General features: G+C 42.3%; 1 protein-coding gene across 2 annotated transcripts in view; it reads right to left on the reverse strand.

Moving 5' to 3' along the window:
* The window catches only part of ELOVL7 (ELOVL fatty acid elongase 7), a 75,156-nt gene extending 51,017 nt beyond the window's left edge, over positions 1 to 24,139 (reverse strand). Inside the window, exon 1 of one of the 2 annotated variants that reach the window (XM_004422855.3) lies at positions 24,002 to 24,139. The gene's annotated coding sequence lies outside the window, so the exon portion shown is untranslated. The remainder of the gene's footprint in view (positions 1 to 24,001) is intronic. The other variant, XM_087443301.1, reaches the window with a different exon arrangement.
* Positions 24,140 to 25,335: the final 1,196 nt, after the last annotated feature.

Here is a 25,335-nt window from a genome sequence, read left to right on the forward strand (position 1 = left end):
AGGGACCTCAGTCCTGCAACCACAAGCAACTGAATTGTTTTTCTTGTATGTGTGTGAGGAAGATCAGCCCTGAGCTAACATCCATGCCAATCCTCCCCTTTTTGCTGAGAAAGACTCGCCCTGAGCTAACATCCGTGCCGATCTTCTCCCACTTTATGTGGGAGGCTGCCACAGCATGACCTGACAAGCAGTGCGTCGGTGTGCGCCCGGGATCTGAAGCTGGGCCGCCAGCAGCAGAGCGCGCGCACCTAACCGCTACGCCATGGGGCGGCCGGGAACTGAATTCTGCCAGCAAACTGAATGAGCCTGAAAACAGATTCTTCCTAGAGCCTCCAGATAAGAGCCCAGCTGGCCAACACCTTGTGAAACATAGAGCAGAGATAAATTGATCAAGCCATGCTCCAGCTCAAAATCCTTTGAAGACCGCCTCCAGAAAAAGTCTAACCCCTTGACTACCCTTAGCAACCCTTCCAAGCTCTACTAGGGCAAAAACCGTCTCTACTTGGCTTCTAATCCCAGTACCTAGGAAGGATCTGGCACATAGTTGCTTCTTGGGAAGTATTCACTGAATGAAAAAAATCAACCCCACCTGACTCTCCAGCCTCATCTCTCACTTTACGGCAGCCCTTTTTCACTATGCTTCTATCATCTTAGTTTAGCAGTCCTAGGCTGCTGCATCATCCCTCTCTCTCTGTGCTCCAATTTCTCCTCATGGCTAAAAAGCCTTGTTCCCTGGCAGGTAAGCAGATCTCATTTTTTAAGATTTCACCCTCCTCCAACAGGGTTTCTCCTCCCCTTACAGCTCAACCATCCAGGCAAACTGTCTGGTCTCTTCTGAGCCCCCGATGCAAGTTGTCCCCTCTTCCACTATGGCATCTACAGCAAACTCTCTAGTGTAGCGCTACTCAAAGGTGGTCTGCGGACTGGCGCTGATGTACAAATGGTTTATTACCGGTCCAATACAAGATAAGTCCAGAAATTCAAGTGTAAGCATTTAGTAATGTTTTTTTTTATTTTTTTAAAGATTTTATTTATTTAATTTTTTCCCCCCAAAGCCCCAGTAGATAGTTGTATGTCATAGCTGCACATCCTTCTAGTTGCTGTATGTGGGACTCGGCCTCAGGATGGACGGAGAAGTGGTGCCTCGACGCGCACCTGGGATCCGAACCCGGGCCACCAGCATTGCAGCACGCGCACTTAACCACCAAGCCACAGGGCCGGCCCAGCATTTAGTAATGTTTATGGTAATTTGACATTGCTGTGACATTCAAGTATGTGACACTTGTTGAACAAGGTATAGACCAGTTTGGGTGTCCTTGAGTTTGTGTGGTGAGTCACATGTGGTGCAAACTGCATTTTAATCATGTGCAATAGGACTACTTGTTGGTCTATGATAGAGCAAAAACAAACAGCTCAATGGGTCCGACACCACAGATCATCTGAGGTGCACTGCTCTAATGCACTCAGGTATGTTCTCATCTTCCGCCTTTTGGGATGTTGTTTGCTGCCTGAGACAATGCAGATGTCTAGCAAATATCAGTAAATAAATTAATAAAGATGTGAATGATGAGACTTCTTGAAAGACATGAGATCTGAGCTACTTCTTAGTGATTGGTAGGAATTGAACACTTTGGGGTAAAAGGATGGGCAAATACACTGAGGAAGTTGTACAATGAGGAATAGCGAGAAAAGATGTTGCACAAGCAATGGAAATCAAAAGGTGAAATATTATGCAGAAGCATAATTACGTAAAGGGGCTCAAACGGACAGTTCTGCCAGCCCTACCACTCTGACCCTCCAAGCTTACCCCAGAGGCACCCCCTTAGTGCAGAGTCTGCAAGCCTTAGGCAGACAGAGCCCCTGAAGGGTTTTAAAACAGTGTTGTGACCTAGCTGTGCAAAGGATGAATGGGAGGGGGTGAGCCTAAGGTCAAGGAGACCAACTAGGATTTAACTGCAATCATCCCAATGAGAAATGCTTCACAGCCTCAACAAGAGCAGAGCTAGTCTGGTGATATACAGTGGCGGTAGACACAAAGTCAATAAATATTTATGAGGCAATACAAGAAGGGCTTGGTGATTCAGTAGATGGGATAAAGGAACAGGGACTATGTGCAGGATATGTTCATGGAGGTGTCAGCAGATGAGATAAAGATCACAGAAAGAGAAACAGGTTTAAGGGGCAAGGGACTTGTGAATTTCAGTGTGACAAGCCTGTGGGACATTAAGGTGGAGATGGTCAGCAGGCAGTTGGGAGAAAGGTGAAGGCTGAAGATACAGATTTTGGAAGTTTTCACATCTAGATGGTGAATAAAACCACAGTAATAGATAAATGAGAAAAACAGTGGTCTAAGGACAAACCCTTAGACAATACCATCATTTAAGAGGTAAGCTGAGGGAGGGAATCTCACAAAGAAGATGAAAAAGGAAGAGTAAAAAAGACACGAGGAGAACTGAGTTCATGCAGAATCACAGGAACAAAAATAGGGGAAATTCTGAAAAAGGAGACAGTGATGAACACAGTCAAATGCACAGAGACGTCCAGTGTGACAGAGCTGAATGGTCTCCACTGACTCGAGTCAACCTGGAAGCCCATGTGACTTAGGAGGGGAAAGTAAGTAGAGTGATAAGGCAGAAGCCAAACTATAAAGACAGAGGAGCAATTGAAGACATCGAACAGGTCACTCTCAAGAGGCTTGCTTGTGAAGGTGAGAAACGAGGAAGGAGGTGCAAAATCAAGCTTTATCATTTTGGTAAAACCTTAAGTATTTTTATAGTGAGAGGAAGAAACAAAAGAGAGAAACAAGGGGAAACAACCAATGAAAGTCTGGAGGAGAAATGGAGGGGATGGAAACAGAGGCCTGCGAGGTGATGCTCTTCCTCCACTGGAGCAAGGTGACACCTCCTCCTCCCAGAAGGGAACAGTGAAAGCAGGGCAGGACAGAGATGAGTTAGGAAGGGGAAGGAAGCCTTCTGTGGGGCCCACGTCCGGATTAAGGCCCTCCCTATGTTCTCTAATAACGCCTCAGTGCCTCACCACAGCACTTACCATGTGCTGTGGTTGCCTAATTTCCCTGCCTACATGCGGCACTAGGCTGTAACTTCCAGGAAGGACTGGGCTAATCTGTCCTGTCCACCACTCTATACTCAATGCCCAGCACAAACTAGGCCCCAATTAAATGTTCAGTTGACTAAATGGGGACAAAAAAAATTAAGGGATTCACTGACAAAAGCTCTAATTTTTCTAGCAAAGTAGGAGGTGAAGTCAATTGCTGAGGGTTGATAAAATAGGGTTAGGTAGGGAGTTTTGGAGAGTAGGGAAAGAACAGGATAGCTTTTGAGAGGAATGGGAAATGCAAATCCTTCAAGGACAAGTTTAAAGCCCTGGTTCTCAATCTTGGTTGCATATTGGAATCACCCAGAGAACAGTAAGAAATACCAACGTTTGAGTCCCACCTAAAAATTTCAGATTTAATTGGCCTGGGCAGCCTGGGCATTGGGATTTTTTTTAAGTTTCCAGAAGATTCTATTATGTTGCCAAGGTTGAGAGTCACTGAGTGAAAGGATTAAGTAATGTTGGTTAGAGTTGAGCTGAGACTAGAAACCATGAATTGATAGATTATCAATTCACCATTTTACCCAGTTTTCTGCAAAACTGTTCAGCTGCCTGGGTGTATGTGCAGAGGACGACTGTAGGGTTAATCTGGAGTTAGGGCTTTGCCAGACAAATATGGAAGTGATACAAGTAGAGAGCTGAGAGACTGAGGGAAAACTAAGGTCTCTCTGAGAGTGAAGAGAGGGAGGTATAAGAGAGCCAAAAAGCCAGAGGCTGTGGTCTGAAGATGGGATATTACAGCTAATGATTTCTTCTTGACACATTTCCAGGTGATAAGGCCCAGAGACTGGCTATGAAAGCAAGTGGTTCGAGTGTTGTAGAGGTTATCACAGATGGGTCAGACAAGGAACTTTGTCTGACACAGCTACTCATAAGTCAGCTTCTGAAAAGGTTTTGAAGTCTCCCAGAGCGATAGCAGACAGCAGCTGGATGAGTCAGATGCCAAAGTCCACAATGCACGTGGGACTGAAGAGAAAATGACAGACAAAGAGGGTTAAGAAAGGCAAGAGAGAACCAAGCCTGAGGGAGAGACATTCAAAAAAGGAGAGTTTTATTTTCTCATGTAAGTGAACAAGTAACACTTTGATTCAGATGTGGCAATGGAAAAACAGGGAAATTCTAGCCAGTCCACCCAGACATGTAGTACCTTTGAATATGGGAGAAAGCCTCCATTTCTTTCACTCCTACATCAAACCATCAGCAAATCCTGACAACTCTCTCTAAATATATTCTAGAAGCGAACCATGGTGGTCAAAGTCACTGTCCTCTCTTATCTGAATTATTGCAACAGTCTCTCAACTGGTCTCCCTGATTTCCCCTTTGTTCCTCTTCAATGTAGTCTTCATATTAAAGAAAAAACAAAACAAAATAAAAAACATCCAAGGCATGTCACTTCTTTGCTTAAAATGCACCAATGTCTTCCCACCTCACTCACACCAAAAGTCCAAGTTCTTATAACGGGCTACAAGGTCCTACATGATCTGGGCCCTGACTACCTCTCTGACCTTTCCACTCTCTCCGCTCTTCTCCTACTTAGCTACAGCCACACTGGGCTCCTCACCCTTCCTTGAACACACCAAGAATACCCCTGCCTCAGAGCATTTGAAACTACTGTCCCTACAACCTGGAATTCCCTTCTTGCAGATATCTGCCTTGGCTACCCCTTCACTTCCTTCAGATCTCTGCTAAAATGTCCCCTTCATGACTCCACCAACACGTGCTTCCCTATCTTTATTTCTTACTTTTCTCCATAGCACTTTTCATCATTATTTACATATATGTCACCAAGATTCTACATTCATTTGTTTACTGTCTGATCCTCCCACTCCCCAATAACACTCTAGAATATAAGCTCCTCGGGAATAGGTATGGGGCATGGAGCTCCATCAGGGGAGGGAGATGGCACCCAGAGGAGGATGGGTAGGTCATGTGGATTGATGAATCCTAGAGAGAACAAAAATCATAATGGTCTTTCCCACTATAAATTTAACATAGGGAAAGTACTGTAATACACATGTACATAACAGTACACAACCATAAAATATATAGATAAACCCATAAAAGGAAGAAAAACAAATGGTCCTCAAAGAGAAATGTGGATAAGAAAAGTAACCAATAGTAAAATTCATCCTGCTTTCTATCTATGCGTACAATTCATTTATTCAGCCTCGTCCAGGAATACATTCTTCCACAGAAGTAAATATTTTAGATAACTGAAATGCTTATCTGTGGGTGTAATCACTTTAAAAAGTGCTTCTGATAGAAAAATGTAAAACATTTTTTGAAAGATTTCAATCGTCTTATACACTGAACTTTTCTGGATGACTCAGGGATGTTACTAAGAGCATCAGTATCACAGCAGTGCCCTCTGGAATTGTCCATGTCTACAACTATGCACCTTTGCCCTACACTAAAAAGTTCCAAATTGCCAGGCACTTCAAATACCTGCATCTGCTTTTAACAGATTTCCTGTCCCCTCCCTATCAGCTTATCAGCCACGCCACTGTTTGTTACCAGCATTTTTGTCTCTGTAAGATCCCACTCATTCTAATTTGCTGTCCCTAATCTGCTATGGGATGGGAAATGAGATAATCAATGATGCTGGAAGGTTTAAAATAACGCTAAATGGACTGTGATTAAAAACCAGAGGGTCTCCCTGTGGATCGAGAACTCGGTGGACTTCAGGACACTGTTTTCTCTGCTCAGGGATGATTTCTCTGCTTTCTTACTAATTTTCAATAGCATTTTGGGTATTTAAACTTCATGATAAACAGCCTCTGGATTAGCAGACTGTTCCTGTATCTACCACCTTCTTCATTCAGTTCTAATAAAATGATTGTTATTAAGGTATCTCAGGCCTATTTAACAAATTAAAAACTAAGGCAGATTTAGGACCACAGAGGATGTACATTTATTCCATGTCTGCAAAAGACATCTCCAATTGAGAACAAAATTTATAATTTGGTTATTTAAACCAAAGAAAAGATCTTCACAAAGAAAGTGCAGTTACACTTCTAGGCTAGTAGACAAGTTGATTTAATGCATAACGTATGTAAAATGCATTTGTAATAAAGTATAGTATTGCTAAATAGCATTATTTAATTTTTAAGTTAAATAATTTTGATATGAAAGATTCCAGAAGCAACAACTTAGAAAGACTAACATTTCCCCCCACTTTTTATCTGGATAGAAGAACATAGTCTAGTTCTGGTCTCAGTGTGGGCCCCTCCAGCTACGGCCCTTTCAAACAATAGCTCAATGTCAACAAACAGAAACTGCAGATAATGCAAGATCAAAACAATGACTGCCCTATAAAAGTGGTCATGGTGAATATTTATAAATGTCTTTCTAGGTAAACAAAGACAGACTTTTTCTTTCTAGTTAGTTTTACACAAGATACTTAAATAGCTTCCATGGATTTTCCTCCTGGTAGGGGAGGAGAGGCGAGGGAGAAATTGGAGTTATTCTGGCTTTAACTACCATTATGAGTTTTAACCATCTGATCTTTGAAATTTTTCAACAATTGCTAAATCTCTAAATGCCCCATCATAAAGGAACTCTCCAGAAGAGGCCACCTTGGTTAAATGTCTCAAATTCTACAAATGAGCATGTAATTTGTTCACTCAACCTGCAATGATTACCAAGGAAGAGAAATAATGGAATTTCCAGAATCTCATCTAAAACATTTCCCTGACCCAGTTTCCCTAAGACCAATTTTGGCACCACAATCCACCCATATTTCTAGGCTCCAAACCTTGGCCTCTTATCCCTCCCTCATCCAGACCTGCCTCCTCTGTACTTTTCCTTCATTTACTCTGCCCTCTCTTTTGTTTCCATCCATACAGGCAGATACCTGTCTAGGCTCTGTGCTGGACCAAGGGGTAAGCCTCTCCTCTTTTACACGCTAGTTTCCTTTCCACTAACAGTGTGACAAGCCAGCAACCTGAGTTGTCCAGCTCAAAGCACCTCTGACCAGATCCTTTCTCTTTTCAGAATCCTCCAGCAGTTTGTAATGGAGTTTTGAACTAAGCTGGAATTCCTGACCATAGACTTCATTAACTGGACTCCATTCACCCTCTACCCTCCCTTCTCCCTCTGATTCCTGATAAACTAGTCTCTCAGCCATGTAAATTCAAATTTTCTTGCTGTTCCCTGAATTCTCTCTGTTACACCCTCACAATAACTGAAATAGGAATAAATTACTCAGAGACTTTCAGGATTTTTTTTTTTTAAGTTATCATGTACCCTTTAAGAGCATAAAAATTATTTCTACTACTGATATAAACCATAAGAATAAATGGTTTTGCTCTGCTTTATTAATTTAACAGAGCATATGCCTAACATTGTTTCGTTTTTATTTCACTTCAGGTAAAGTATCTATAGCTTTAGGAAAAAGTATTAAATGTATCACATGGGGACATTTCAAACTGCTGATTTTTATGTACCCAGTTCACGCTTTTTCCCTGTACTAGCCCCCAAAATGGATAAGAGTTTTAAAAATTCATTTGCCATAGGTAGACACTGCATTTTAAATTAAACATTGAGAATAAAGAAATAGCAAAGTTATTGAAATATACTGCCAAATTGTTTAATAATATAATATTCATCTACAAGAGATAAGGACTGCTAAGTAAATTTCTATTGTTTTTAATCTTTTCTTGTAACTTTATATAATTTGTTAAGTGGACTGCATATCATCTTATTAGCCAAGAATCTCTACACGACTGCACTTTTAGTCATAACCTGATTTATATATATATTTTTTAATTACCTGTTGATTGGATATGTGATGGTGTTAATGGATTATTTTTAACTTTGTAGGTGCGATAAGGGTATTGTGGTAATTTTTTTTTAAGTCCTTATCTTTTGGAGATATACTGAAATATTTACAGATGAAATAAGATTGGCCATGAGCCTGGGTGATGTGTACATCCAGTTCTTTATATTATTCTCTCTACTTTTATAAACGTTGGGAAATTTCCGTAATATGAGTTTTTTAAAAAGGAAGAAATAAAATTTCCATGTTGAAAAGCTTATAAAGTTTTTTTTTAAAGTATACTAGGAAACAGTTCTTGTACTTCATCTAAATAGTACCCAATTTTTTTCCCCACGAAAAACTTCAACAACCTTTTTAAAAATGCCTACAAGAGAACCCGGCCCCACGGTTTAGTGGTTAGCTGCATGCACTCCGCTACTGGAGGCCCGGGTTCGGATCCCGGGCGCGTACTGACGCACCACTTGTCCGGCCATGCTGAGGCCGCGTCCCACATACAGCAGCTAGAAGGAGGCGCAGCTATGACATACAACTGTCTACTGGGGCTTTGGGGAGAAAAAGGGAAAAAAAGAGGAGGATTGGCATGGATGTTAGCTCAGGGCTGCTCTTCCTCACCACACACACAAAAGCCTACAAGAAGCTGCAACGCAATTTACCAAAATGTCAGCGATGGTAATTTCTAGTTGGTGGCATTATGGACGATGTCTGTTTTCTTTTTTGTCAAAAGTTTTTTGTTTTGTTTTGTTTTGTTATTCTTTATGTTTCCCATATTTCTAAAATTAGCATATACTATTATCATAGTCTGAAAATATGACTTTTCTGATTATACAGAAGTATTATTTTCTAAATCAAGCACAAAAAATCTGTCTATATCACAAATCTCTGCACCTTTTTCTATGTTTACCATGAAAAGTACTAACAAAAAAGATGAACTTTCATGCAAGTCCAGTTATCCACAAAACTACCTGTGGTATGACAGCAGGATGAAAAGGGTGAGTTTTGATTGTCACTGGGGAAATGCGTGCTAGAGAAGATAATTCTGGAATGATAGGAAGATTGGTAAGATTTTGGTCTTATTTTGCCAAGACAGTCTTATTGACTAACACAATTGAATGCTCATAATGGACCCTCTAAGAGCAAACAGTCCAGAGGAGTCAGGTGTTTACAGGAATGTGATACGTGATATCTTACGCCATTTTCATTTTAAGCTTGGCTTGGGCAGGGTTCATGCCTGGATACTGATATGTAGCTATATTTTTGTTTTCTCTTCTTTTTCTTCTAGATGGGGAGGGAGATAGAAAAGAGGAAACGTTTCTCTCCATTCTTGAATGAGAGGAAACAGTTCACATGTTTTTGACTCTTGTGCCCCAACACCATTCTCTCCTCCTCCTCCTTCCCACATCGTTTTATCTGGACAGAACTAGTTGCCCATTCTCCACATGAGACCCAGCTGAGAGGCTCTCAAAGACCTTGCTCACAATCACAACTCAGGGCTCCTGAGACTCAGTATCAGAAACTGCAAGGTCCTTGGGGGAAGGGACCGCATCTCCACTCATTTATTCCATAAATATCAGGGCACCTACTATATGCCAAGCACCCCTCTTGACACCAGGGCTACAGCAAGATCCCTGTTCTCATGGAGTTTACTTTCTTGTAGGAAGACACATAGGTAAACAAAGATAAACACAAACATAAATAAGACAGTGGCAAAAGCTATAAAGAAATGAAACATGACAGAGTAATGTGACAGGGTCACCAAGGGCAGAGGACTGCAACAGAAAGGTAGTCAGAAAAACCCAGAACATTTAAGATCTGAGGGGCGAATGGTCCTAGAGGAGACAGCAAGGGAAACGCCTGGAGGCAGGAACAAACTTGGTATGTCAGAGGAACAGAAAGCAGAGCATAAGGGAGAGAGTGATGCTGGATAACTCGGAGAAGTGGGTGTGCAGGCTCCCGAGGCCTCAGTTAAAGAGCCAAGGTTTTATTCCAGGTACAATGGGAAACCATCAGAGGCTTTTTTTTCCCTTTTTTTTTAGTATGACTATTTACTTTTCTTTGGTTTAAATTATGATAAACTACATATAAAATTTATCATCTTAACCATTTTTAAGTGTCTTGTTCAGTGGTATTAAGTACATTCATATTGTTGTGCAACCATCACCACCATCCATCTCTAGAACTGTTTACATCTTGCAAAACTGAAAGTCATCAGAGGCTTTTAAGCAAAGCAGTGATATGATTTGCCTTATGTTTTAAAAAATTAATTTGGTTGCTCAGTAGAGAATTGATCGTAGGGAGACAGCAGGCTTAGGAGCTTACTGAAGTAGACGGATTCAGGATACATTTTGTGGACACAGCTGACGTGACTGCTGCTAATTTGGATTGTGGGCATGAGATAAAGAAAGAAATGAGGAGAGGAGATGACGTCTAGATTTTTACATCTCTAGGGTCTAGTACATAGCAAATAGCCAATGTTTGTTTCATAAATGAATGAATATTGATTTAACATTTAAAAAGTAGAAACCTTTCTTCCTAGAGAACTAGAACAAGAGAAATGAAAACTACCATGGATGCAGAAGGTGATCTCTCTTTTCTAACTATCTGAATTAACTGTGTCCTTATAACATGAATAAAGTCTGCATAGTTGGTTCATGTCAACTTTATATGCCCAATTCTAACATTAACATTAAAGGCTATTCCTTTTCATGTATATAGCAAGATAAATTTTATTAAGCATTTTACATATATTATTTCATGTCTTTTCTAAATAAATTTGGTTTTAACCTTTGAGACTATGGTGCTATGGGCCTCCTCCCTAGAGATTACATGTATATACAAATTTGATGTTTTGGACAGTTTATGGACCTTCTGAAGTCTATCCCTAGACCAACCTCATGTTTGAGAAGCCCTGCTGCACCTAATGTGAGTTGTTATTGAATATCATCATGAGAACCGAGACTTTCTTAGCCTAGTCCTGGAAGCTTTGGAGCAATGCTTTCAAAGAGTTTACCTTCATTAATGTCCATAATAAATGAGTTATCAAGAACCAATATTAATTTAAAAAATATCTTCACACTTTTAGCAAAACCGTTATTGAAAGTATTATATATGAAGCAATTCAAGATCCTTTTTATAAGAACCTACTTGATAAATCCCTTTTACAATTTATTTCTAGGGGAAAAAAATACTACCTTACAAATGTATGTTTATGTTAAAAAATGAAACCATCAGAGTTATAGAAACATTCTCTTACTCTTTCAATGTGAGCTCCCAGCTAATAGTTAAAACTTAGTGTTCCATTTAAAACAACTACATTACCTAGATTTTCCCCTTCTATGCTTGGATTTTAATATATTTACTGTGAGCATTTTCAAATCTTTTTTGGAAAAAAGCAGAATGTAAATTATACGCTATCACATGCAAACTTCTCAATTCTCCTATTTCATAAGCATATTAACTGCCCTCTCCCCCTACTTCCAGCTTTTTTTCTAACGAAGAGGAAACAGACTCTAAGGCCGCATGCAGTAAGTAGCAGGGTGGATAGTCAGAATATCTGTATTCTAGACCCGGGTCTGCTTCTCACCATCCAGGTGACCTTGGCAAAAATCACTTAAATTTCTTGGAGCCTCAGAGTTTTGGTCTCTAAAACTGAGTTAAGAGCACATACCACACAGGGATGCAACAGGAACTGATATCATGTCTGTAAACAAGTTCAACATAGCACTGGAAGTTCTGGCCAGAGCAATTAGGCAAGAAAAAGGAATAAAAGGAATCCAAATAGGCAAGGAAGAAATGAAACCCTCGCTGTTTGCAGACGACATGATTTTATATATAGAAAACCCTAAAGAATCCCCCAGAAAACTATTAGAAATAATCAACAACTACAGCAAAGTTGCAGTGTTTACAAAAATCAGTTGCATTTCGATACTCTAACAACAAACTAACAGAAAGAGAACTCAAGAATAGAATCCCATTTACAATCACAACAAAAGAAAATATCTAGGAATAAATTTAATGAAGGAGGTGAAAGACCTATATAATGAAAACTATAAGACATTATTGAAAGAAATAGATGATGACATAAAGAAATGGAAAGATATCTCATGCACATAGATTGGAAGAATAAACACAGTTAAAATGTCCATACTATCTAAAGCAATCTACAGATTCAATGCAATCCCAATCAGAATCCCAATGACATTCTTCATGCAAATAGAACAAAGAACCCGGGCCGGCCCCGTGGCTTAGTGGTTACGTGCGCCAGCTCTGCTGCTGGCGGCCCGGGTTCAGATCCTGGGCGTGCACCGACGCACCACTTCTCCAGCCATGCTGAGGCCACATCCCACATGCAGCAACTAGAAGGATGTGCAGCTACGACATACAACTATCTACTCGGGCTTTGGGGGAAAAAATCAATCAATCAATAAAAATTATTTAAAAAAAAAAAAAAAAGAACAAAGAACCCTAAAATTCATATGGGGCAACAAAAGACCCCGAATAACTAAAGCAATACTGAGAAAAAAGAACAAAGCTGGAGGCATCACAATCCCTGACTTCAAAATATATTACCAAGCTATAATAATCAAAACAGTACGGTACTGGTACAAAAACAGACTTACAGATCAATGGAACAGAATTGAAAGTCCAGAAATAAAACCACACATATATGGACAGCTAATCTTCGACAAAGGAGCTAAGAACATACAATGGAGAAAGGAAAGTCTCTTCAATAAATGGTGCTGGGAAAACTGGACAGCCACATGCAAAAGTATGAAAGGAGACCATTATCTGTCGCCATACACAAAAATTAACTCAGAATGGATCAAAGACTCGAAGGTAAGACCTGAAACTATAAAACTCCTAGAAGAAAATGTAGGCAGATATTTTCTGCCTATTTTTCTGCCTATATTTTCTGCCTATATTCTGCCGATATCAAAGATCGACTCTTTGATATCGGTCTTAGAGGGATCTTTTTGAATCCCCTGTCTACTTGGATAAGGGAAACAAAAGAAAAAATAAACAAGTGGGACTTCATCAGACTAAAGAGCTTCTGCAAGGCAAACGAAACCAGGATCAAAATGAAAAGACAACCCACCAGCTGGGAGAAAATATTTGCACATCATATATCCGACAAGGGGTTAATCTCCATAATATATAAAGAACTCACACAACTGCACAACAAAAAAACAAATAACCTGATCAAAAAATGGGCAGAGGATACGAACAGACATTTTTCCAAGGAAGAAATACAGATGTCCAATAGGCATATGAAAAGATGTTCAACATCACTAATCATCAGAGAAATGGAAATCAAAACTACACTAAGATATCATCTTATGTGAGAATGGCTATAACCACCAAGACAAAAAATAACAAATGTTGGAGAGGATGTGGAGAAAAGGGACCCTCATTCACTGCTGGTGGGAATGCAAACTGGTGCAGCCTCTATGGAAAACAGTATGGAGATTCCTCAAAAAATTAAAAATAGAAATACCTTATGATCCAGCTATCCCACTTCTGGGTATTTATTCAAAGAACTTGAAATCAACAATCCAAAGAGGCTTATGCACCCCTATGTTCATTGCAGCATTATTCACTATAGCCAAGACGTGGGAGCAACCCAAGTGTCCACTGACAGATGATTGGGTAAAGAAGATGTGGTATATATATACAATGGGATACTACTCAGCCATAAAAAAAGACAAAGTCGTCCCATTTGCAACAACATGGATGGACCTGGAGGGTATTACGCTAAGTGAAATAAGCCAGACAGAGAAAGACAAACACTGTATGACTTCACTCATATGTGGAATATAAACTAACGCATGGACAGAGAGAACAGTTTGGTGGCTACCAGGCAGAAGGGAGTTGGGGGTTGGGCACAAGGGGTAAAGTGGTGCATTTATATGGTGACTGACAAATAATAATGTACAACTGGAATCTCACAATGTTATAAACTATTATGACATCAATAAAAAAAAGTATTGGGCTGGCCGGGTGGCATGGTGATTGAGTTCACGCGCTCCGATTTGGCGGCCTGGGGTTCACAGGTTTGGATCCCGAGTGTGAACATACACACCACTCATCAAGCCATGCTGTGGCAGAGTCCCACATACAAAATAGAGGAAGATTGGCACAGATGTTAGCTCAGGGACAATCTTCCTGACCAGTAAGTAAATAAATAAATAAATAAAAAATAAAAATTAAAAAACGTATTAAACAGCAAAAAAAAAGATTTTTTGTGAAATAAAAACGCACAGAAGGACAGAGGAGAAACAGCAGCAGCAGTTGCAGCCCATATTTGCTTTTTAATAGGAGAGAGCTAACAACCTATCCTTGCTCTGTCTACTGATGAAATGCTGAAGACCAAAGGTTGGGGGTTGACAGATTTTTTTTAGGGGGTGCCCAGCAAAGCAGTGAGCACTCAGTCTCCACTGACCTCACCTCTACCCAGCCCCACAGATGCTACTTCCAGGAGACAGACAGTCACCTAAAGGGAAAGAACTCAGGCTGAGGATGGAGAATGAAGACAGGAAGGGATTGCTGGCTGAGATAGCATGGCTTGGGCTGCATGGTTTTGTCATCTTTGCTAAGGTAATGTATTTTTCTTCTTTTACACTTTCAGTCGTAGTTCAGGGTTAGGTTTTATAACAGGTAGGCCCCAGGACTAGATACATCATTGCATTGCTTTGAGCTTTGGTTCTCCCACCTGTGACACAGGGAAGCATAATCCTTGCCCCGCTCATATTCTACAGTAAAGTCTACAGGATTAATTATTGTTGTTACTTAGAGACAAGGATGGGGTGGGGCAATTTAGGAGCTTCAAAAATTCAGTAATGAAGCCATCTTCAGAGTTAAGGTTAAGAAAGAGAAAATGATTAGTAAGTTAGAAAAGCACTTGGACTGTCATCAGGAGAACTTACTTCTGGTCCCCACGCTAAAATAGGCCTGTGGCCTTGGCCAAATGACTTGGCCTCGCTGGGCCTCTGCTCCCTCACCTGTAAAAGAGAGGGTTGGCCTAAATGACCTCTACGGTCCTTTCCAAAACTTTAACATGTCTTTTAAAAAATTATCTACACTTTAAAAAATTATGTACATGCTCACGTCCCAGCAAAGTTTTCAATTCTTCACCCCTTGGGGATAACTCTGAGGCATCTCCCAGTGGGAGCGAAACTCAGGTGCCCACAGTGATATTAACAGCATCTTCACTAACACACCCTGTATTGGCTGCCTCTTCCCCTGTGTCTGCTCTCTGCTGGTGCTGTCTATAGTCACCTCTCCAATAAACTGCTTAGAGTAAGTTATCAGCGTTATAAAGTAGTAAGATCATGGGCATATGGGCACTGGAGTTCAGAATGAACTACATCTGATTCCCCGTGCTGCTACTTACTAACCACATGACCTTGGGCAAGTTAACTTCTATTACATCAATTTCCTTGTCTATAAAATGAGAAAATATCACCTTCCTCATAGGGCTTTTGTGAAGATTAAGTGAGATACAGCATACGTAGAATTTAGCACAGCACCTGGCACATAACATGTGCTCAATAAAAGCTAATACTATAAAACATAGTCTTATTTTTCTCCTTTTACAAATTTGGTCTTTTTTCATTAACTCATAATGCTTCAGAAAATAATTACCATACTTCTGGGCCGGCCCCGTGGCTTAGCGGTTGAGTGCGGGCGCTCCGCTGCTGGCGGCCCGGGGTCGGATCCCGGGCGTGCACCTACGCGCCGCTTCTCCGGCCATGCTGAGGCCGCGTCCCACATACGGCAAATAGAAGGATGTGCAACTGTGACATACAACTATCTACTGGGGCTTTGGGGGAAAAATAAATAAATAAAATTAAAAAAAAAAATAATTACTATACTTCTATAATTACTATTTGAGTCTCAAATAAGTTATACTTTGCCCATTTCAACTTGTCAGCTTAACAGCACTAAGAAATTTATCAAGTTTAATAGACTCGTGTGCCGGCCCCGTGGCTTAGCGGTTAAGTGCACGCGCTCCACTGCTGGCCCCCCGGGTTTGGATCCCAGGCGCGCACCGACACACTGCTTCTCCGGCCATGCTGAGGCTGCGTCCCACATACAGCAACTAGAAGGATGTGCAGCTATGACATACAACTATCTACTGGGGCTTTGGGGGAAATAAATAAATAAATAAAAATTATTAAAAAAAAAGTCTAAAAAAAATAAAATAGACTCTAGCTAATGCTATATTGTATATTTTTGCTTTCAATTTTTTGGAAATCATTTAAGGGAGGTAGGAACCAGCTCAAAGTTCTACATATTTGTTCACATTATTAAAATAAACAAATGTTATATGGATTCTAAAAGTCTAATTTAAAATAAGAAGTATGAACTGATTATGTACCATTTGCATAGTATGGTAAGCAAAGAAAAAAAATCCACATGGACTGTGCTTTTTACATTCGCAAAGTTCCACTTTATCTTTATTAATGTAGATGCACAGACTAAACCCAGAGGCAAAGCTTCTGACTACTCACTAAGCTACAGCATAAAATATTACAGTCAGACTACTAGCAGCAGCAATTTTGACTGGTTCTGGTTGGTTAATCAAAAAAATTGTTTATAGGGGCCGCCCGGTGGCGCAGTGGTTAAGTTTGGTGAGCTCCAGTTCAGCGGCCCGGGGTTTGTAGGTTCGAATCCCAGGCATCAATCTACACCACTCATCAAGCCATGCTGTGGCAGAGTCCCACATACAAAATAGAAGAAGACTGCACAGATGTTAGCTCAGGGCCACCCTTCCTCAAGCAAAAAGGGGAAGACTGGCAACAGGTGTCAGCTCAGGGCCAATCTCCCTCACCAAAAAAAAAAAATTGTTTATAGTAAAAAATCAAAAAATTATGTACACACCATAAACATTTACTTTACCTTAAGGCACATAAATGTGCATTAATTCCCTAATTTTCTTTTTTCATTTTTTTTATTTTTTTTTGTGAGGAAGATCAGCTCTGAGCTAACACGCATGCCAATCCTCCTCTTTTTGCTGAGGAAGACTGGCCCTGGGCTAACATCCGTGCCCATCTTCCTCTACTTTATATGGGACGCCGCCACAGCATGGCTTGACAAGTGGTGTGTCGGTGTGCGCCCGGGGTTCCGAACCTGCGACCCCTCCGGCCGCCGAAGCGGAGCGCGCGCACTTAACTGCTGCGCCACTGGGCCGGCCCCCTAATTCCCTAATTTCCCAAAGTAGTTCCAAGATTTTCCTTGAGGAAGAATTCCGCCTTGATATTTTTTTTTATATAAACCATACTTAGAATTTATTTTCTGCAATTTCCAGTTTTAATTTTCTAAGTGGGTTGAAAACTAAAAAACAAAAACAAAACAAAACAAACTTGTAAGGCGAGCTCAGGCTATTACTTTTCAAGTTTTTACAATTTTCTCTCTGATCTTTCTTAGCGTTTTCCTGCCCACGTTTGTAGTCATGCACATTTATGGTATCTTTCCAAAGAATTCAACATTCCTTTCACAGAAACAATAACACTCTTTCCTTTTACGTGTATGTTTCATAGATTTACAAACATTTAAATTATCTAAACACAGTAACAAGGGTAACTGGCACCAACAAGTTTGCAATGAATACAACAGACTGTTGTTGAGCCAGTAACCCAGCAGTCGGAGCAGAGAACAGGCTCCTAGCAGCCTGCATTCATGGTGCCTGGCATCACCCAGTCCTTCATGGGGAAATGAAGAGCATAGGCTCATCAGATCAACTGGTTAGATGTCAAGGAAATTGTATTTGTATTAAGATAAACCACAGGCAACTGCCAACATCCAACTGTATTTTACCTAGAGAAATGGGAAGTGCATATGTTCAACCTAATATATATTTTTTAGTTTAAAAAAATTAACTATATTTAATGTTAAATATTTTATGTACGATTCATTTTTTTCCTCCCTTTGAACAATGAATAGTGGTTCTCCCAACTTTATTTTTAGAATTCCATTCCACATTTGCTCAGGAACTCAACCTTAGCTACTGAATAATCAGTAATTGGACTCAGGTTTCCTAAGAATGTTATTTCTACCTTCTTTCTTTCTTCACGTTAGAGTCACACCTGTTAAAATTTCAAAGAAAAGGCTGTAAATATGAGCATGTGCCTTCTAGCTAAGTAAATGATAAACAGCAGAGGGATAAAAATGTGAGGTCATCATTAGTTTGTTTTTTCCTGACACACAAATCTTTTTGGCTCACAGGATCCAGCACAATACTGTCTGCCTGGAGAAGGCAGGAAAAAGACAGGTAAGAAGGGAAGTGGGCAGAGAAGCCCCTGGACAGACTTAGGATAAGTCACCCTTAAATACAAGCACCCTTTACTTTTGTTCTGTCCTGTTATGTCATTTAATGACACTAAACTAACAAATAAATCACACATGTGCTATTAAGACAAAACCCAGAAATTTGGGACAGAAAGGAAGAAGGAGAAGGTGTTACTAGATGAGGGACTGCTAGCCAAACTCGCTTTTTCTAGTTCTCACATTTCTACCACTGACCCTAAAAAGTCTAAATCAGGATTACGTTTATGGTTGCTCTCAGGCCCTCAAAAACTCATATGATATCAGAGCCCCAGTGTCTCTTATACCCTTTAAAACACCAACCCGCAGAGTTAATATGCAGAGTGGGAAGAGCCCAGGCTCTGTAATTATACCCGGGTTTAAATACCAGCTGCATACTCTAATAGTGTACCCCGAGCACCCTTCTGCTTTCTTCATCTGAGCACCTTCTTCACTTTTCTGCACCCATGTGTACTACGAGGATTATGGTGCAGTCCTTGCTGGCTTTAGAAGATTCATGACAAAATGCATGTAAAGTGCCTTATTGCAACTATCACTGATCGAAAAGATGCCCAAACTTTTCACCTCATGATTGTCAATAAAAGAATTAAAACTTAAATGCAGGCCTGATTTCCCACCCCTCACCCCACTTCTCCGCTGCCCTAACTCCCACTATTCCTTCTTTGGACTGAGGAGGATGACTTTGTCGGCCTCCCTCTGCGTGGCTTCCCAACACCTGGTCTTTGTTAGTCACGGTTTATGACACTGTACTGTAACTGTTTACCTCCCTCCAATCCACACAGACCTGGACTGGCTCTAGCAGCCTGCCGGCCATTTTGCCTGACACAAAGCTGACACTCAAACGTTTGTTGAACATGCAACTTCTGAAACTCCCTAATTCTGGCTAGGTTTGACTCTATTACCTTTATGAGAGGGGACGTGGAAGCTGGACTGCCAAGTTCATGGACTGTGTGACTGCTTCTCCAGAGGGATGAAGATTTGTCTCTAACACTGCAGACTTACATGTTATATGTTATATGGTAACTTAGTTTGACTCAATAACAGTCTGTTTAGAAATACTTATAATGGTGTGCCTACTTCTACCATCAACAAAAAAGACAAAGTATTACTTGCCAAAGTAATAATGTGCTTTTAATATACCTACATCAATTAAAAATAATTGGAAATCTCCATTTTTTTAGAAGACCAAACTTATAAAGTGCCAAATTTGCATTAGTTTTCAACTTTTTTATAACTTGCGAGTGACATAAATTGGATGAGTCATAGAAACACATCTAAGATATATTTCTTTCTAAAAATGTGTTTATGGCATGCTTCTTTCCATGCAATATGATGTGTATTATTGAAATTCAAGGTTATCTCTCAATTTAACATGCTCCCATATTCACAAAAGCTCCAAAATTATTTGTTTTGTAAATAGCATTCCTTCCTATCCTAAAACTGATGTTTGCACATGTAGCATACAAAGGAGAAAAAACAATTAAATAAATTAGGAAAAGTCCTATTTCTTCAACTCAACTAGAAACGATTTGAGGACAGAGGCTTTCTTTTATGTACATTCCAATATCTAGCATAGTCCCTATTGTGGGTTGAATTGCGTCCCCCCAAAAAGATCTGTTGACATCCTAACCCCCAGAACCTCAGAACGTGACGTTATTTGGAAATTGGGTCTTTGCAGCTGTAATTAGTTAAGATGAGGTCATACTAGAGTAGAGTGGGCCCTTAATCCAACATGACTGGTGTCCTTATGAGAAAACAACCATGTAAAGATACAGAGACAGAGAGAATGCTATGTGAAGACCAAGTCAGATATTGGAATAGAGCATCTACAAGCCAAGGACTGCCACTGTCACCAGAAGCTAGGAGACAGGCGTGGAACAGATTCTCCCTCAAAGCCCTCACAAGGAATCAACACTGTTGACATCCTGATTTCAGCCTTCTAGCTTCCAGAACTATGAGATAATAAATTTCGGTTGTTTTAAGCCACCCAGTTTGTGGTCCTTTGTTACAAGAGCCCTAGGAAACGGGCACAGTGCCAAACATGCAAACGTAGTTTAATAATACTGTTCATATTGAATTGAATTGCTGTTTCTTCACAGAGAGAAAAAAGTAGGCACAACACATCTATTCTATTTTTAACATTTCTTTTGGAAATCAGACGATGTGTATTAAGAACCATAAAAATGACCATACTTGTTGACAAAATAATTCTACCTCTGAAACACTATCATAAAGACACAAACCCCAATTTGTTAAATGATATATCTGCAAAGATAAGTATTACTGTAACTTAGGTTGTTCATAATTTGTTGCCAATATACCTATCCAACAAGAGGATTAGCTAAGTAAATCACATTATGATGACTAGACTATAATGCAAACAACAGGAGTTTGGGAAATTATATAAGATGAAAAACGCTTACTATGTGTTATATGGAAAACAGAATACTAAAATTCTATATGAAGTATGATGTACAAAAAAATGCAGAGAAAAAAAGGAGAGAGACAAAGGTAAATGGCAAAATACCCATTGTGGTAGAGTTATGCTCAGTGGGTCAGAACTCTCTTCTTGGCTCCCTAATCTCACCATTTTGGTACCTCCTTCCAGTCTTTTCTCCTCACCTCAAATCTCCCCAAGCACAACCAACTCTTTCTCGACAATGCCTCTCAGGATTAGTCCAGGCCCATACCACCTTATACACAGGTTTTGGGAAAAGATTCCTATTTGGCCCGTCTACAGTCTCATGCAACTATCATATGTGCTAGCAAAATAAGACAGTCATTCCACAGCTAAATATATGTACTGTGGTGGTCTCTTCATTTATGTTTTATGTACTTTTATGTATGTGTTATATTTTTCAATAAAAATGGGTTTTTTGGTAACTTTCTGTGGTTTCACATCTGGTTTTGCTAAGATGAGGTGAGGATTCATGATTCTCTGCTGACGTGGTCCTACTTCATTACACTTCTTTTTTTTTCTTTTTTTTGTGAGGGAGATCAGCCCTGAGTTAACGTCCGTTCTAATCCTCCTCTTTTTGCTGAGGAAGACCGGCTCTGAGCTAACATCTATTGCCAATCCTCCTCCTTTTTTTCTTCCCCAAAGCCCCAGTAGATAGTTGTATGTCATAGTTGCACATCCTTCTAGTTGCTGTATGTGGGACGCGGCCTCAGCATGGCCGGAGAAGTGGTGTGTCGGTGCTCGCCCAGGATCCGAACCAGGGCCGCCAGCAGCCGAGCACGCGCACTTAACCACTAAGCCACGGGCCGGCCCGTACACTTCTAAATATAACGTTTGGCCCGGATAACTGGGTTCCTACCTGCAGCCATGGGGTCGGCAAAGGCTTTTCTCCCCTTCTTCTCCAATGCCTGCCGGCTCCCCATGTCTACCAAGGCAAACTCCTTAACAGCCTGTAAAACCTGGCTTAAAACTCTCAAAAAGTTTGGGTCAGCCCCTGTTGCCTAGTTGGTTAAGTTCAGCAACCCCCACTTCAGCAGCCTGGGTTCGGATCCCAAGGGCAGACCTATACCGCTCTCTTAGCAGCCATGCTGTGCTGGCAGCCCACATACTAAAAAATAGAGGAAGACTCGTGTGGATTTTTAGCTCAAGGTGAATCTTCCTCATCAAAAAAAAGGAAACTGTCAAAAAGTTTTCTACCATCATCAAACCTACCCCATCCGTGCTACCTTAATTCATTTTGCATCATATTCTGCAAACATTATCAAGGAACTGCTAGTTGTAAGGCCTGAAGATTTAATGTCCTAAGTTGTTTACAATCTTTTTGTGGACACTGAATGTTTATGAAAGAAGACAGCCAAGAGTAGAAAATGACATATGATAAATGATAAGTGAGTGTTCAAGGGCGGGGAAGAGCGAGACTGGTGAAGAGAGGGTAGGGAGGGGGTGAGACTGATGAAGGCTAGAAGGAGGAGACAAGGTAAAAGTTGAATAGAAGAGATTTCATGATGGGGAGGGGGTGATGTGAGACTGACAGCTGAGTTTTGCACCCGGGTGACTAGGACAATGGTGATGGAAATGATGGCAATAGAAATGCTTTGGGGCAAAGCAGAGCAAGTCCAAATGAAATATTACAAAGTGCACTGACAGATGCTACACTAAAAGTGAAAAAGATACATGAAAAGCACAAAATCTTAAGGTGGATAAGTAGAGGTGATAGCTGAAGTAACAAAGTTCTATAAAATCGTTAAAAAAAAACAAACAACCTAAAGTAGTACAAAGCCACATCAGAAGGAAAAGAGGGACCTGGGAATGAGAACCTGGTTAATGATGCTTGAAACAGCACAGGACTTCAGGAAAATAAGGAGGAAGACTGGAACTCCAGGTGAGGCAGTATGCACAGTGATGAACAGCCCCAGGGCTGGATCAGAGCCCCTGCTTGGAACCCCCTCCTGCTCCTTATTACGAGTGTGCCTTTGGGCAAGTTACTGTGTCTGAGTTTCCTCATCGGTAAAATGAGGATGATATCATCTACGTCACAGGATCGCTGCGAGGATTGAGAGTTACTACAAGTTCTTAGAACAGTGCCTGACACAGAGGCGCTGGATAAATTTCTACCATTGGGGGAAAAATAATTTTTTAGTCCTCGGTGACCTTGGGGAGAACAATTTCTGGCCAGTAGTAGGAGCAGTAACTACAAAGTAAGGGAATTAATAAGCAAGTGAGCGGTAGGAAGGCGGAGGCAGCCACAAAGTATGGATGACTCGGTCACAGCAGTGAAACAGTAAAAGCGAGCAGTGAAATAAAGGGTAACCTGCGAGTCTAGGGTTAAGTGAAAATGCTTTTCAAGGGTAGATCTCAGCAAGAGGGAAACGGCTTGGCTCGCCAAAACTATTCTTCAGTCAGTGTGGGACTTGTTTCTCCCACCACACAGGGAGCTGATCAGGGGTTGAGACCCGATCCTTCCTGTCCCAGCTCCCCAGGGAGCTCGAGAGAGCTCTGTCCCCGCATCCGGTAAGTTTGAAGCAGCGCTGACTGATTAGGTGGGAAAGGCCCATTTCCTAACTAACCGATACCATGGAGCAGAAAACAACAGGCTTCCCCCTTTCCATCTCCGGCACGACCTGCTCTACGGCTCTGTACTCATCACTCGCCTCCTCCTCAGCCAGCAGTAGCCGCCGGGACAGGATGCAGCTCCGGGAGCCAAGGAGGCAGCGCCCGGCTGCAGAAGCAGCGCCCCAAGTTCATTCCAGCCTCCAGGACACAAAAGCGCCCCAGAGGAGAAGGAAGCTAAGAGAAAGGGGCTCGGGAATTCTGAGGTGGCTAGCGCGGCCAGATCCCCGAGCTGGGAAAGTGACCTCGACAGCCAAGGTCGAGCAGCTCCTTCACTCCCCCAGTCCCACCCGCGAGCACCTTTGCCCTCCGCCAGGAACAGCCGGGCCTGCGCGCGCAGAAGCGCTCGGAAAGGCTCAACGCCCCGCGGCGGCCGGGGACCACCGTCCCTTTGGGATGCTGGGGGCGGCGGGGGGTTCCCGGGGGGGCGCAGGTGAGCGCGGCGGCCCCGCCCTCCAGCGGGAAGGGCCTTCGCCCCCCGCACCGGCAGGCCGTGGTGGGATAACTTCCGAAGCGCCCCCCCTAGAGCGCCCGGAGGGCCTGGCCAGGCCCCCCGAGTCTCCCGCACGCGGAGCCCACTCCCCCCGCGCCGCGCCCAAGTTCCTCCATCCGGCCGCTCCCGAACCCCTGCTCCCGGGGTCGCTCTCCCTGCCCCCATCTCTTCTCCTCCGCGACCCCGAAAAGTTTGGCCCCGGCCCCCGGGCTGGGAGCCTCGCACTCACCCCGCGGGGAGCAGAGCCGAAGCGCCCCACGCGCGGAGCCGAGGGCGGCGGCGGGCTGTGGCGCGAGCGCGGAGCTGCTCACAGCGGCCCCTGCTGCCCCGGCCGCAGACCGAGCTGAAAAAGGGGAGGCGGCGGCCGGGGTGTCACCTGCCCGCTCCCCACCCCACCGCGTGACGCCGCTCAGCACCGCCCCCTGCCCGCCGCCCCCACCGTCGCCAGGTACCCGCGAGGGGCGGGGGGAGGAGCCGGCAGGGGCGCGCGGCCTGGGTGGCCCACCTCCGCCCGGCCCCCACGCGCACCGCGTGGCCTGGGAGAGGGGACTCCCGGCCGCTGTGGGATGTCGGTTCTGGCCGGTGGACTCATTACATTTCATTCTGAGCACAAATGCCATCCCCCGAGGTCCTCCCGAGTGACAGAAATAGGGTGAAAATTGTCGTCATGCATGACTCAGGAGTGACTTGTAGAAAAATCTGAAATGAGAAAAAGCTGGCCGAGGGTGGTGGAGAGGGAGACAAAAGGTAATCCCTGCTCCTGAGAAGACTGTTCAGAGGGTTAATTCGCATCTAAAATGGAGGCCAGACCCAACCACGGAGAGAAGCCCAATTTGGGTCAGCTCCATCCCCTGCTTATTAAGAAACTGGAGAATAGCTGCAAATATTGAGGAGTGGAGGGGCTTTTGGAGTACTCAAGAGCATACTGTATAAAATCTAAGTTAACTTTTTTCCTGGTTAGTAGCAGCAACTGCTGTGGGGAACAAAGCCTGGCATACTGATTTCTCCTCTCTACTATTGGATTGGGGAGTAAGTTGGATGAGGATGAATGTTAAACGTGTGTATGCATGCTCCATTATTTAGCTTACCTGGCCTTTTGTCTGGTTAGGATCCTCTTAACCGCTGTTACCTTTTGGAACATCAATTGATGTTCAACATCCAGCATCAATAGCTGGAAGGGAAAATAGGAGTCCAAAGAGGTTACTTCCTTAGGGAGCAAAACCAAGAGCTTGAATTGAGTTGTCTCCTAGGAACCTGAAAAATATCCTGAGGGGTTGCAGTCCCGACCGAGCACCCCACAAACGTGGCCTGTGGGTTTGTGCTGTGAGATTTACGCATGGAGTCACCACAAAAGGTCGAGACTACCAGGGAGGGTGGGTAGGAAGAAGAACACTCAGTGGGCCAGAAGCACTACCTAATCCTACTGCATTGAACAAGGGGTTTTAAAGGTTTTGTGTAAAACTTTGAGAGCCCACATAGTAGCCATTGAAAGGAAAGCAAAAAGCATGAAAGTTCAAATTTAAAAGAATCTTGAAGTCAAGGAAACTAAAGATTTCTCCTTCC

This window comes from Ceratotherium simum, chromosome 18 (genome assembly GCF_057802395.1).
Source record: "Ceratotherium simum simum isolate JZ-2026a chromosome 18, ASM5780239v1, whole genome shotgun sequence".
In the NCBI taxonomy this organism is placed as follows: domain Eukaryota; kingdom Metazoa; phylum Chordata; class Mammalia; order Perissodactyla; family Rhinocerotidae; genus Ceratotherium; species Ceratotherium simum.